Raw genomic sequence first — 15526 nt, forward strand, 5'->3', positions numbered from 1 at the left:
TTCATACTAAGTCTCACCAATGAACTGTGAGAATTTAAAATAGCGTACCTTTCGACAACTGCAAAACATTCCGGAGTTTAGTTACAGATGGGACTTCACATACAGTAATTGTGGGTCTCTTTAGTACCCTCATCCATAATCCCTATTCACCAGTGGCTTCTGTATAGCTTATTAGCTATATTATTATGGGTAATCCAGAAGAATCATAGAATAGTTAGGGTTGGAAAGGACCTTAAGATCATCTAGTTCCAAACCCCCTGCCATGGGCAGGGACACCTCACTTTATCTGGTTTTCTCCTATTGTAAAACTACTTAGTATATTTCAGACTGATGATTGGAAATGCAGTTTAAAGAAAATTTGGAAGTGTGCTATGCCAAGAAAATAAGACATCCTTAGCACATTATAAATCGTCTACCTTTCTCCTCACCTTTCCACGTAAACTTCATCTCATTATGCATTCTGCTGATGTTAGTCTTATTCATGAAGACCACTGGAATCTGATAACGCATAATCTCTTTCCTTGTTCCTAGAATATTTATATGGATTTTGAATTTGAATAAACAGTTTAAGATTTCTGGAATAATGGGTTTATTAAAAACTGGGAAAATGCTCTTACTGGGGCGTTAGTGGAGACAGCCAATGTGATCCAGGTGGTTTGTATGCTGGAGTTACTGATGAATGAGCAGTGTTAGTGTGCACTAACAGAAATTTCACTGAAAGTTTAGTAAATGTTACCCCACTACTGAAGCGTTCCCGTATCTCGTTTAAGAGAGGGCATGAGTTTATATTCTTACACAGCACCTGCTCCAGAAGCCCATAAAAATGTTTTCTTGTTCATCAGAGATGTAATTTATATGAATTCTGATCTTAATTTCCTTATTTGAGTCAGAAGTACACCCATCCACATACCACTTGTTTGTATTCCAAGATAACATTCAAATCCTTGTCTCCCAGTTATGTTCCTGATTATAGCATAACGATATGTTAAATTTAAGAAGCCAGAGCTTGAATGTTTTTGGGTACATAACAGTTGCATAGTTTGAGGACCCAGTTCCATATTTTAAAAATGACCTGGATGGTGATGTACCACAAAAATCTAGGCAGTCTGGTTTTGGCAGTACCTCTTGAGTTTACATGTCATGCAGTTGGGTGAAAATATTGATTCATTGAACCTGTCAGTTTGGAAAGGAAAAGGAATTCTAAGCTGTTAAATTTTTAATGCATAGATTGTTTTTAACAGTTTTGACGTTTTTACTGCCTTTTTTTCTTCTTTTTTTTTTCTTTTTTTTTTTTTTATATATTTATCTCTCTTTATGGTCTAACACTTGAAGTGATATGGGTCCAGTACTTAGTTTACTTTTGTTTTAGTGTTTTTGGGAAAACTGTTTAGCTACTACACTTCCGTGATAGAACCCTCAGAATTAAAGAAAACTTGCAAAGTGTGGAGGAGTGTGGAGAGATTTTTTTTCTTTGTCACAAATGCAATTACGTGATATTCCTTTTTTGTTTTAAGAAAGTGAGGAATTAGCTAACAAAGTTACATTCTAGGTTTTTTTCAATTAAGTTGTGGCCTTTTAAAATAATCTGTCTTGTAGACTCTCCTTGCATGTTCTGTTTTTTCAGATTATGTTCAAAGTACAGCTGCCCTCTGCTTTGTGAAAGGTTGCTTACGTATTGTAGAATGTTTCTTAAGTCTGTAAAACTTGCAGTGTTTGAAAAAATTGTCTTAATGTTCCAATATACTGAGCGATCTTAATGCATTTTAAGTCAGAGTTGGCCAGACACTAACAATATGCATTTTCCTATAGAATTTGTTTTTCTATAAACGATAAAATTGTGAAGTGATTTTCTTCCCCAAGAATCAATTTCAAGTCTAAATTGTCTCCTTTATACACTGTGGAAGTAAGTTTTTGAGTGGCACCCCTCTACTTCTCCACTTTCTAAAGCATTTATTAAGCATACTGTAGTAGTAAATATTTTGGTGTATTACAAAGACTTTTTGCTGTGTGTTCTGGTTGAGAAGTAGAAGGGACTGGGGAAACAGGAGAACATATTTTTTAAGGTCAAGTTGCATTCTTTATACTCTGTGACTCATGCTCAAGCTGAAGAGTTTATAGCCTCTGCTTTTCTCCTTCATTGAATTCCAACACAGGTTTTATTATTTTTTTATTTGCCAACCCATGGAGGTAGAAGCCGTTATGAGCATCTCGCGTTTTTAAGGCTAGATGCTACTTTGGTCTCTGTACTTTATCAATGAACAAGTACAGTTGACAATAATGATTGCTGTTCTGTTTTGAAAGCTACAAACCATGTAAGCCAAAACTACCAAAGCTTTCTGATTCTGGCGGGTGCAGTTTTTTCAGCTGTATCTGGAGACTCAGTTTTTGTTGAGAGATTTTTCACTGGCCCCTCTGATACGGGGGAGTATGGAGAAGAGTTTTGGGTATGTTTTGTCTAGGTAATACACTGAAATTCTGTGTTCTCATTATCATTTCAGCTGATTTATTTTTTTTCTGTAACAAAGGAAAAATTACGCATTATGGAAGTACATCTGCCAATGAGTGCATCAAATACAGGCTTCCTGCAAAGAGTTTTTAGGCATGGCTGTTTTTGAAAGTTCTTAATTAAGTAATCCTTTTTCTAAAGTTGATGTAGACGTGTTTCCTACAAAAGAATTCACGGAAGCATATTGTTTAACATCTAAAAGGAGAGTATTTCAGTTTGTGTTCTTACGTTCTTAAGGCATTTTGGCTTGGTGCAGTAGAATAATTGTCTAACTCCTGTACAAAACCTGAACTTCTGTGCATGCCAGCGGCTTACATTGCAGAAATGAGTATAAAATGACAATTTTTTTTTTAATTCCAGTTTAAGCATTGTGCTGCTTCTATTCTGATTGTTAACTCTGAATAGAGAGTACAACTGATGTCTCTTGCAGTTTACCTCCTTAATGTAAATGAGAAGTCAAGGTGTACCATAAAGATTTTACGTTTTGTAGAGGGGTTACATAGCTTAAATAAGTAATTTTTCTGTTTCTGCTTAGTGAGGCACAAATAGTTAAGATCAAAGTAGACTATATATTACATATAAAAAGAAATAGGAAACCAGGCTTTAAAGCACAATAGTCAGATTTTGAAATGCAAGTCCTTTGAGGAAAATAAAATATGCCAGAAGCTATAAGTGGTTGTACGGACTATAGGAACTGCAGTCAATCAGGCTTTGCTGAGGCAAAAGAAAAGAAACTATCACAAAGTGTATGGTAAAAAGAATACATACAAGGACGGAACAAAACTATGGTGTTGAGCACGTGGGAACAGAAAGAGATGAATACAATATAAAAAAATGTGGCCATCAATGAGAAATGATGATTGAAGAACAGTAAAAAAAAAGTAAGAAATTATATTTGATTAGTATGCATAAAACTGTGTAGTACAACACTCTCTTTTAGCGATACTCAGTTGGGTGATTCCTCCCTCCCAATCCCAGCAAAACTTTTTTTTTTTCTCTTTCTTCCCTGTAATGAAAATCAGTGTCTCTGTTTAACTGTTTTCTCATACAGTATTTGGTCTTGCAGGTATAAGACCATTTGCCCTCTTAAAACCTACGTATTGCTCAAGGTGATAGTGTAATCTGAGTCTGAAGCTTTGGTGGGGTGTGTATGTGGTGAGTGGAGTGTGAGTAATTTCAGTTATGGAAACAGGAGGAAGAGTGAATTCAAGAGAAAATTAATTGATTTTTTTTTTTTTTTTTTTCAGCCCCAAAACACTTGGAGCACCATACTGTGTCACATGGTAAAAAAAAAAAAAAGAAAAGTGCAGTGTTTTAAAGTCTGTGGAATTTTTACATTGGTGAATATGTTAGTCCATATTTTTCAAGTTGCTTAAATATATGTGGATAAGCAAGATTTCTAGTTAAAGCATCACATTCTGAAAGGGAGTTAAAGATAACATTCAGAATGTAATGTGAATTACATTTTACACACTTTAAATACCACAGACAGATACAATAACAGATTATAGTAGGTAGGCAGAAAATTGTTGTTCTCGCCTGTATTACATGAGGCTTTTGAAGACAATTTCCTTTTTCTGTGTAAGTCAAAGCCACCAATTAGAATAAAAGGTCTTGGTTTTTTGTTTGGGGTTTTTTTTTTGTTTTCTTAGGTACAACACCAACAGAAAGCTTGGTCAAATTTTTGTGTTGCCAGCATTCATATTGCTGTTTACAGGGAGAAAGTATCTGTTAAAATGATGGAATATAGCTCCACAATCTAGGATACATTTGATTTTTGTAATCTAAATTTGGAGTGTATTTAAAATTCTCCAGGTTCTGATCGATCAGCTGCTTCGAATCTGAAGACAGAAGAAAAAAAATGCTATGTTGTGTAAATGTTGTAATATAAAGGAGGTTTTTGTAGGTTTCTCTTAAAGGTGCTGAAGAACTACGTGAGAAGAAGAGTTTGAAAAATGCCGAAAGCATTTGGAAAGTGTTTTGGCAATTGCCGTAATCGTATAAAATCTGAAAGTCACAGTGAGGCTTGTCACTGGTGGTAGAATTTTCAAAGGGCAATCTCAAAGTTGAAACATGTTTTTCTACACAGCCTTTTAATCAAATGCCACTCACCCACCCCACAGTCCCCCATGCATTTTGGTGTCTTGGCTTCTTCATTCTGTGTCTTGGTTACTTCGTATTAGTATGAAAGTCATTTTGATTTGCGAGGTGTAGACATTTAAATATTTCCCTGCATATGTTCTTTATTTTGTAATTATGCTTGAATTCAGTACATCCTGTAAAATGTCTGGAAGTTGTAATTACTCAGTAAAATGCTACACAGCTGTTGAAGGTTGTGTTCTGTTAATTTAAGCAATTTTATATATATATAGTAAAGGTAAGCAATAACGCTGGCTTTAGGCAGATGATCTGCTGTTTCTGAATTCACAATACATATAACGGTATTTTATAGATGCAAAACAAAGGTTATATCCATCTATTTGTAGCAGTTACTCAATTTGCCTTTGGAATTTTGATCATTACTGTTAAATAGTGTACACTAGGTATATACAGCCAAGCTGTATGTATTAATACTCTGAACTTCACTGGCAGCTGTGCCTTGTCTTGGTCACCTCACCTCACCCCACAGAGTACAATTCGTTCCCCGGTACAGTGTAAGCTCTTTTTGTCTAGCTCAGAGGCCCTACTGGTGCTGTCACCAGTTTGGACTGCTGGTCCTGATCCAGGGTTAAGGGTGATGTGAAGAAAGGTAGTAAGACAGGTGCATTGCATGTCTGTGCATAGTCTAGGGTGTGGAGAGTTTCTTGAAGAGACTGGGTTTATGTATTAGGCTCACGTAGTAGCTGTAGTTGACAATCCCAGTGATGCTGTCCAAGCCTCTTAAGGAAAAGCTAGGTATCATTCACTTGAAATTAGTCAGCTTAGAAAGGATTTCACATACTGCCTGGCTTATTAAAGTCCTTTTTATCATTAATGCTGATGAAAACTGGTGAATTATCTAGTTACAAAAAGAACTAATTGGACTAAAAAAGTAAGTCTGTATGTGGTTGGAAAGAAGAGGCAAAAATGCAAGAAGCCTGGGCAATAAAGTGGAGAAACTTGAAAAAATTGATTTTTTTTTTTTTTTTTTTGTGGCTGTGTAGAAACAGATTATCAGAAATAAGGTGGTCAAGCTACATATTTCAGGAAAGATTTTGGATATGCGGCATATGTCTTGATGGCTAAACGTTTCATTTCGCAGTTAGAAGTCTCCCTTTCTCGGGATTTTCTTGTAGGGACACTGAACAGTAATGTGTGGTGCTCAGATTGCAAAAGGCTGCAAGTCACAAACTCGTCTTCTGTGTTCAGCAACATTGTTCTGGGTGGTGGTATCATTGCCAACAGCTAGTTAGTTATTTAAAATAAACCAAATGACACAAAATCTGCCTGAGCAGGGAGGTGACAGACCTTGGGGCCTTGCCTGTTTGAGGTCAAGTCCAGCTATTGGACTGACTTTGGGACTGTCTGAATAACCAGGCAGATGGTCTCAGTCACTTTCAAAGAGGGCGAGAGCTCTGTTTTTTGCATAATGTAGCCTGGAGTCTTAAAATCCTTCCTTTACTTGCTGTTTATGGCATTTGTTGAAGGGTGATTCTTAAATATAATTGTTTTAAATGGTTGAAGTGGGACCTTGCAATCAGGTGGGTGGAGGTGATCTTGACAGTTCTGTTCCAGACTTAATTTTGTCTCATTCCTAATGTTATAGGAGACTTCATTGAAAATCATGGAAATTAAACCTTCCTTTACCCTTTGAATTAAACTTCTTGAAAACCTTAGTAAAGGGACATAATTTCCACTGTCACAGAAGCTGTGCCAACTCAGCCTCTTGTAAATTAGCTGTATTGTTTTACCCAAGTTCTGTAATGATACTCTCTTTTTTTCCCCCTGATTTAGACTTCCTCCTGGTCTGTCAGCGCCAGTTCTGGTGCTGAATTGGCGCTTTGTAGGATCTCTGCTAGGCCCTCATTCCTACAAACGAGGTGGCTTAAATGTTACTCGGTGTAAACTGATGTTCAGTGTGTTAGAGATTTCGTTAAAAATTTACGTCTTTCCCCGACCACCTTGCCCCCCGAAATATTGAATAGCAGTTTACCATTGATAAACCAGGCCTCTCTGGATACACAGAACATTAAGTTTGGGGTTGAAATGTGTGTTTTCCAGAGCAAACTGCAGTCATAAAGAAAATCCATCTTGCATTTGATGTCCATACAAATACATTCATTTGTGAACTTGTGTCTTTGCGTATTACAATGGTATGAAGGTATCTTTGGTTGTAGATTTGTAGCTCACTGATTGTGTTTCTCATGAAAGAGAACAGATACACTGGCAAAAATAGAAAAATACTGTGGATGAAGGTTGTAGTGAATTTGGACAATTTGGAAACCTTGATGGAAGGAAGATATTTAAGTGAGGCTGTCTGTGGCTTTGAAAAGACCAAGCTTGTGGTGGTCTGTGTTTTGCCCTGTTTTCATTTGGCTGCCATCAGGGACAGCATGGAGAGATTTGACAGACCCATGATTGTGCCCTGTGTGGCTGCTCTCATGTCTTTAGCCACTCAGACTGCCTGACAGTAGAGGAAGAAGGTAGGGAAAATGGAGCAATGAAACAGCTGATTTCACAAGTATATTAAGCAAGGCACCTTACAAGGGGATGCCTGAGCTACATCATCCTGTGTTACAGTGCAAGCTAAAGAAGTTAACAGAAATGGAAGGGGTATTTGCTCTTTACAACACGGAGCAGCTCCAAGTTTTATGACAAAGTTTATTGCTTTGATATCCTCAGTCTTTGAAGTACATAAACAATTTTCAATTGACTTGAATAGAAATATATAATTACACCCACTCCGCTCCCCCTCCTCCCTGGTATTCTCTGCCTTTGCTTGCTAGGGATGCATAATTTTGACCTTCTGTTGTGCTAAATTAAAGGTATGTCAGTGCTAACGCTTTCCAAAGGCTGGTAAGGATCCTTTCTAAGCAAGAAGGGCTGAACGCGGATTAATTCCTCAGTGGGAGAATACTTTTGGCAACTCTCAGTTTCTCCTGACAGTCCATTTTTTACCCCTGCTCTACCTGGAGAAGGGATGAAAATGGTGTATTCCCAGCAGAATTAAAGTGAGCAGAGAACAATGAAAATAGTATATCTCCCTCTTACATGGTCTTCTTTCAGCCCTAGCATTAGACTTAGATTGAGGAACTGGCAAGACAGGCTCGCAGGCCCTTGTTCTCATGGGTGACTTCAACCACCCTGACATCTGTTGGAAGGACGGTACGGCCCAGCACAGGGAATACCAGGAGGTTCCTCGATTGTGTAGAAGACATCTTCCTTCTGCAAGTAATGGAGGAGCCGACAAGGAGAGGTGCCATGCTTGACCTCGTGCTCACCAACAGGGAAGGGCTTGTTGGAAATGTGACTCTCCAGGGCAGCCTTGGATGCAGTGATCATGAGATGGTCGAATTTGAGATCCTCAGGACACTGAGAAGAGCGTGCAGCAAGCTCACTGCCCTGGACTTCAAAAGAGCGGACTTTGGCCTCTTCAGGAACCTGCTCAGTAAGGTTCCATGGGATACAGCCCTAGAGGGCAGGGGGCCCCAAGACTCTTGGTTAATATTCAAGGATCACCTGCTGCAAGCTCAGGAGTGTTGCATCCCAACTAGAAGGAAGTGCAGCAGGAGGGCCAGGAGACCTCCTTGGGTGGATATGGAGCTCCTGAGGAAAATTCAAAGGAAAAAAGAGGCTTATAAAAGGTGGAAGCAAGGACAGGCGGCCTGGGAAGAATACAGGGATGTTGTCTGGGAAGCTAGGGACCAGGTTAGGAAAGCTAAGGCCCAGTTAGAATTAAACTTGGCTAGGGATGTTAAGGATAACAGGAAGGGATTCTATAGGTATGTAGTGAATAAAAAAAACAGACTAGGGAGAACATAGCCCCCCTCAGGAAGCTCTCAGGAGAACTGGCTACACAGGATTTGGAGAAGGCTGAGGTTCTGAATGACTTCTTTGCCTCAATCTTCACTGGCAAAGGCTCTGACCAAACCACCCAAGTCTTGAAAGGCAGACACAGGGACTGTAAGAATGAAGACCTTGGGCCCACTGTAGGAGAGGATCTGGTTCGAGGCCATCTTAAAAATCTGAATGTGCACAAGTCCATGGGTCCTGATGAGATCCATCCGCGGATCCTGAAGGAGCTGGCGAATGAAGTTGCAAAGCCACTGTCCATCATATTTGAGAAATCATGGCAGTCAGGTGAAGTTCGCGATGACTGGAAAAAGGGAAATATAACCCCCATTTTCAAGAAGGGGAAAATGGATGACCTGGGGAATTACAGACCAGTCAGTCTCACCTCTGTGCCTGGCAAAATCTTGGAGCAGATTCTCCTGGAAGGCATGCTAAGGCACATGAAAATCAACAAGGTGCTTGGTGACAGCCAGCATGGCTTCACTAAGGGGAAATCCTGCCTGACCAATTTGGTGGCCTTCTATGAGGGGGCTACAGAACTGATGGACAGGGGTAGAGCAGTTGATGTCATATACCTGGACTGTGCAAAGTGTTCGACACTGTCCCACATGACATCCTCAGTGGATGAAGAACTGTCTGGATGGCCGCACGCAAAGAGTTGTTGTCAATGGCTCAATGTCCAACTGGAGACCAGTAATGAGTGGTGTCCCTCAGGGATCGGTGTTGGGACCGGTCTTGTTCAGCATCTTTATCTCTTGACATGGACAGTGGGATTGAGTGCACCCTCAGCAAGTTTGCCGATGACACCAAGCTGTGTGGTTCAGTTGATACGCTGGAGGGAAGGAATGCCATCCAGAGGGACCTTGACACACTTGTGAGGTGGGCTGATGCCAGCCTCATGAAGTGTAACCATGACAAGTGCACGGTCCTCCACCTGGGTCGGAGCAATCCCAGGCACAGCTACAGGTTGGGCAGAGAAGAGATTCAGAGCAGCCCTGTGGAGAAGGACTTGGGGTTGTTGGTTGATGAGAAAATGAACATGAGCAGGCAGTGTGTGCTTGCAGCCCAGAGAGCCAACTGTATCCTGGGCTGCCTCAAAAGGAGCGTGACCAGGAGGTCGAAGGAGGTGATCCTGCCCCGCTACTCTGCTCTTGTGAGACCTCACTTGGAGTATTGTGTGCAGTTCTGGTGTCCTCAACATAAAAAGGACATGGAACTGTTGGAACAAGTCCAGAGGAGGGCCACGAGGATGATCAGGGGACTGGAGCACCTCTTGTATGAAGATAGGATGAGGAAGTTGGGGCTGTTCAGCCTGGAGAAGAGAAGGCTACATGGAGACCTCATAGCAGCCTTCCAGTATCTGAAGGGGGCCTATAGGGATGCTGGGGAGGGACTCTTCATTAGGGACTGTAGTAACAGGACAAGGGGTAATGGGTTAAAACTTAAACAGGGGAAGTTTAGATTGGATATAAGGAGGAAATTCTTTCCTGTTAGGGTGGTGAGGCACTGGAATGGGTTGCCCAGGGAAGTTGTGAATGCTCCATCCCTGGCAGTGTTCAAGGTCAGGTTGGCCGAGGCCTTGGGTGAGATGGTTTAGTGTGAGGTGTCCCTGCCCATGGAGGGGGGGGTTGGAACTTGATCTTAAGGTCCCTTCCAACCCTAACTGGTCTATGATTCTATGTCAGAACTTTTGATACAGGTAATTAATCTGCTGGTGTGCTTTTTCATTTTTACTCAATGCCATACATCTGTGCTAGAAGCTGCTTTTATATGTCAGATGTCAAAGAGCCTTTGGAGGAGGGGTTTTATATTCACAGGGCAAGGCCAAATACAGAGAGCTGCCAGATATTCAAAGGGACTCCATGCTGCAGTAGGAAGGATTTATTCCCGGAGAGCTGTTCATGTATGAACTTGCTAGGAAATAAACAAGGCAAAGCCTTTGATTTAACTAGTCTCCACTAAAATCACATCAGTGGTATTGGTTTGCTGTGTGAGTAACTAAGATTAATATGACTGTCACCTGGAGGTATATTCATGCGTTCTTCCTGCTGAAGCACCTGGGGACCATTTGTAGTCACCCATGGTGCAAATAACCATGAGTGTCAGGTAAGGAAATATGGATTCTCTTTTCCTTTTTTTTTTTAGATATTATCTGTGTGCACGTTTACAAACCAAAGCTAAACTTTGCAATTCAGTACTCATGTTTTTGGCCATGCTCATACCTGCCACTTTTCACAGTATCACAGTATCACAGTATGCTAGAGATTGGAAGGGACCTCGAAAGATCATCTAGTCCAATCCCCCTGCCGGAGCAGGAACACCTAGATAGTGTTACACAGGAATGTGTCCAGGGAAGGAGACTCCACAACCTCCCTGGGCAGCCTGTTCCAGTGTTCCGTCACCCTCACTGAGAAGAAGTTTCTTCTCAAGTTTAAGTGGAACCTCTTGTGTTCCAGTTTGTACCCATTACCCCTTGTCCTATCATTGTTTGCCACTGAGTAGAGCCTGGCTCCGTCCTCGTGACACTCCCCCTTTATATATTTATAGACACTTAAAAGGTCACCCCTCAGTCTCCTCCAAACTATAGAGACCCAGCTCCCTCAGTCTTTCCTCATAAGGGAGATGTTCCACTCCCTTAATCATCTTCGTTGCCCTGCACTGGACTCTCTCCAGCAGCTCCCTGTCCTTCTTGAACTGAGGGGCCCAGAACTGGACACAATATTCCAGATGCGGTCTCACCAGGGCAGAGTAGAGGGGAAGGAGGACCTCTCTCGACCTACTAACCACCGCCCTTCTAATACACCCCAGGATGCCATCGGCCTTCTTAGCCACAAGGGCACAGTGTTGGCTCATGGTCATCCTGTCGTCCACTAGGACCCCCAGGTCCCTCTCCCCTACACTGCTCTCTAACAGGTCGTTCCCCAACTTATACTGGAACCTGGGGTTGTTCCTGCCCAGATGCAGGACTCTACACTTTCCCTTGTTATATTTCATCAAGTTATTCCCTGCCCAACTCTCCAGCCTGTCCAGGTCTCGCTGGATGGCAGCACAGCCTTCTGGCGTGTCAGCCACTCCTCCCAGCTTAGCGTCATCAGCAAACTTGCTGATAGTACACTCAATTCCCTCATCTAAATCGTTGATGAATATTAAATAATACCGGTCCCAGTACTGACCCTTGAGGCACTCCACTAGTTACAGGCCTCCAACTAGACTCTGCCCCATAGACTACAACTCTCTGGCTTCTCTCCTTCAGCCAGTTCGCAGTCCACCTCACTACCTGATCATCCAGACCACACTTCCTCAATTTAGCTGTGAGGATGCTGTGGGAGACTGTGTCAAATGCTTTGCTGAAGTCAAGGTAGACCACATCCACCGCTCTGCCATCATCCATCCACCGTGTTATTTCCTCATAAAAGGCTAAGAGATTGGTCAAACATGATTTCCCCCTGGTGAAGCCATGTTGACTGCCCCTCATAACCCTCTTATCCTTGATATGCCTTAAGATGGCACCAAGGATAAGGTGTTCCATCACTTTCCCAGGGATGGAGGTGAGGCTGACCGGTCTATAGTTACCCGGGTCCTCCTTCTTGCCCTTTTTGAAGACTGGAGTGACATTTGCTTTCCTCCAGTCCTCAGGCACCTCTCCCGTTTCCCAAGACTTGGTAAAGATGATGGAGAGTGGTCTAGCAATGACTTCCACCAGTTCCCTCAGCACCCGCGGGTGCATCCCATCTGGACCCATGGATTTATGGATGTCCAGGTTGCTCAACTGATCTCTAACCCATTCCTCATCGACTAAGGCAAACCGCTCCGTCGACCTGACTTCATCTAAGGTCTCAGGGGTACAGGGCTCTTCAGGACTGCCTGCAGCAGAGTAGACAGAGACAAAGAAGGCATTCAGTAACTCTGCCATCTCTGTATCTTCTGTCACCAGGGCACCCATCCTGTTCATCAGTGGGCCTACATTGCCTCTGGTGTTAGTTTTATCTGCCATGTATTTGAAAAAGCTCTTTTTGCTGTCCTTGACCCTTCTTGCCAGGTTTAATTCTAAGGAGGCCTTAGTCATCCTAGCTGTCTTCCTACATCCTCTAGCAGCAGCCTTATATTCCTCCCAAGTGGCCAGCCCCTCCTTCCATGACCTGTAAACTCTCCTCTTCCACTTGAGCATACCCAGCAATTCCCTATTTAGCCACGCAGGTCTCCTGGCCCTCTTCCTTGACTTCCTCCGTGTCGGGATGCTCCGATCTTGAGCACGGAAAAAGCAATCCTTGAATGCCAACCAACTATCTTGGGCCCCTTTACCTTCAAACAGCCTTGCCCATGGCATTACCCCTAGCAATTGCTTGAAAAGGCCAAAGTTTGCCCTGCTAAAGTCCAGGGTTGCAATTCTACTTGGTATTCTCCTAGTCCTACCACACAAGATCCTGAACTCCACCATCTCGTGGTCGCTGCAACCAAGGCAGCCCTCAACCCTTACTGCTTCAACCAGATCCTCGTTAGTGAGGATGACATCCAGCAGTGCTCCTCTCCTGGTCGGCTCATCCACCATTTGTAGGAGGAAGTTATCATCCATACACTGGAGGAACCTCCTGGACTGTGGTTGGGTTGCCAAGTGGTCCTTCCAGCAAACATCAGGGAAGTTAAAATCCCCCACGACGACCACGGCCTGTGACTGTGAGGCCGCTCTCAGCTGCCTGTAGAAGGCCTCGTCAACTTCCTCACCCTGATCTGGTGGTCTGTAACAGACACCCACAACAGTATCCCCCCTGCCAGCCTGCCCCTTAATTCTCACCCACAGACTCTCAACTCGCTCGTCATCTGTCCCTGGACTGAACTTGGTGAATTGTAGTTGCTCCCGCACATAAAGAGCAACCCCACCACCCCGCCTGGCTGGCCTGTCTTTTCTGAAAAGGACATAGCCCTCCATGACTATATTCCAGTCATGTGAGCTGTCCCACCACGTCTCTGTAATTGCCACCAGATCATAGTCTCCTGACTTAACACAGGTTTTCAACTCCTCCTGCTTATTTCCCATGCTGCGCGCATTGGTGTACAGACATTCCAGGGAGCGAGCTGAGCACACCGATTTCACCCTAGGATTACAGGAGGCCTCCCAGTCTTCATTAATTCTGGAGCGCTGCCCCACTGGGGCAAGCCCAGCTACAACCCCATCCCCCTTCAAATCTAGTTTAAAGCTTTTCCCTTGCTGGTTTCCTGCATATACTGCCTCATCACCCTGTCCATTTCCCCATAACCCATCCCTGTCCATTTCTGCCTCTGGATTTCCCCTCTGACATTTCAAGTCACTGCCCAAGAGTATGGGAATTCCGAGCTTTCCAAAGAGAAGCTATTTACATTTATTTTCAGAGGGATTAACATGGGATTTTTACCCACATTTCTCAAAATAGCCTGAAATTATTTTGGTGAGGTTTTTACTAAAAAGGACGTTAATAAATAAAGGTTTTTATAAAATAAAGGTTTTCGCTAATGAGGTGTCCTGGGTTCAGCAGTAACAGTCATTTTTCTCCTTCTTGGTAGCTGGTGCAGCGGTGTGTTTTGACCTTGGGCCTGGGAACAGATCTGATAACAATGATGTTTTGGTTTGGCCAAGGACTTTGTGAGCCTCATGCTCTACCAGGGAGGAGGGAAAGCCAGGAGGAAGCAGAGACAGGACACCTGACCCAAACTGACCAAAGAGGTATTCCATACCACAGCATGTCATGCCCAGGAGGTACCTGGGAGTTAGTCGGAAGGGCTGGGACTGCGTGGCTGGACAAGGGATCAGTTGGTGCTTGGTCAGGTTGGGGGGGGCAAGTTATTGGTCAGCTGGTGCTGAGGTGTTGTATTCTCTTCCCTTGTTATTTCCTTTATCATTATTATCATTGGTGGTAGCAGTAGTGATCTGTGTTATACCTTAGTTACTAAACTGTTCTTATCTCAACCCGTGGGAGTTGCATTCTTTTCGATTCTCCTCTCCATCCCTCTGGGAGTAGGGGGAGGGCAAGAAGGGGGGGAGTGAGTGAATGAGTTGTCTAGCTGTGTTTAAACCATGACATGAGGATTTTGACAAAAAATACAGTAGGCTAAGGCCCTGGATCTAGAAAATACCAGCCCAACCCCAGCTAGTTTTGCAACATGCATGACAGGCATCTGAAAGCATTATTATATAATGGGAATATTTGGCAACTGTTCCTCATGAGTGACACCAGCCTGTGCTCAGGTCCGTCTTGCTTCACAGCCCAGCAGAAGGGGTTTGTGTGGTGAATGTTTGTCACCATAATTCCTCTAGGAATTATTTGGAGTTGGGATTTTCTAAAGCATTTAAGAGAACATGAGCCATTCAGCTATCACTGAATTTTGAATTAAAATGGGATTTAAACTTCACCGCTTGAAAATCCAGGTCTTAAGATTGCAGATGGGTACTTCCTCTGAGCAGTTTTTCTGTCTAACCAGCACACAAATACATATGGTTATATTTTGAGGTGAAAATTATTTCTATTATATTCATACTTGAATCCTTCATTATCTTTCACTGTGCTTGCTGGTGCTTCATACCAAACACTTAATGCAAAAGACAACCCTTTAGCCTTTTTACATAAACCTAAAACTTTTAATACGTATTTATAATGAGAACCAGTTGTGACAGCTGTCATGCTGACACAATGATGCCTACAGAGAGGGAGAGACTGGTTGACCAGAGACTAACTTTTATTGTGCATTTTTATACAACAGAACAAATGGAACTGGAGGTATGTAGTAATAAAACCAATACTCAAATTAGAATTAACACCTGAAATAGTAAACTTTAAGTAACAAATGTCTTTATAATTAAAAAATATTGACTGTTTAAAAAATCTCTAAGATTTTATATTCTTTAAAAGAAATGTATATTGCCACATAGAAAACAATTCACACATCCTATAGAAATTGTCACAAAAACCTTACTAATCTATATTACACTATGCACTTTTTTTTTTGTACAATATCTGGTAAAGGTCTATCCCTAACCTGTACTTACTCTACACAGTA

Source organism: Pezoporus flaviventris, unplaced genomic scaffold, assembly GCF_033815535.1.
Source record: "Pezoporus flaviventris isolate CSIRO_AGI_PZ_B2104156 unplaced genomic scaffold, CSIRO_AGI_Pfla_v1 ptg000002l, whole genome shotgun sequence".
Lineage (NCBI taxonomy): Eukaryota > Metazoa > Chordata > Aves > Psittaciformes > Psittacidae > Pezoporus > Pezoporus flaviventris.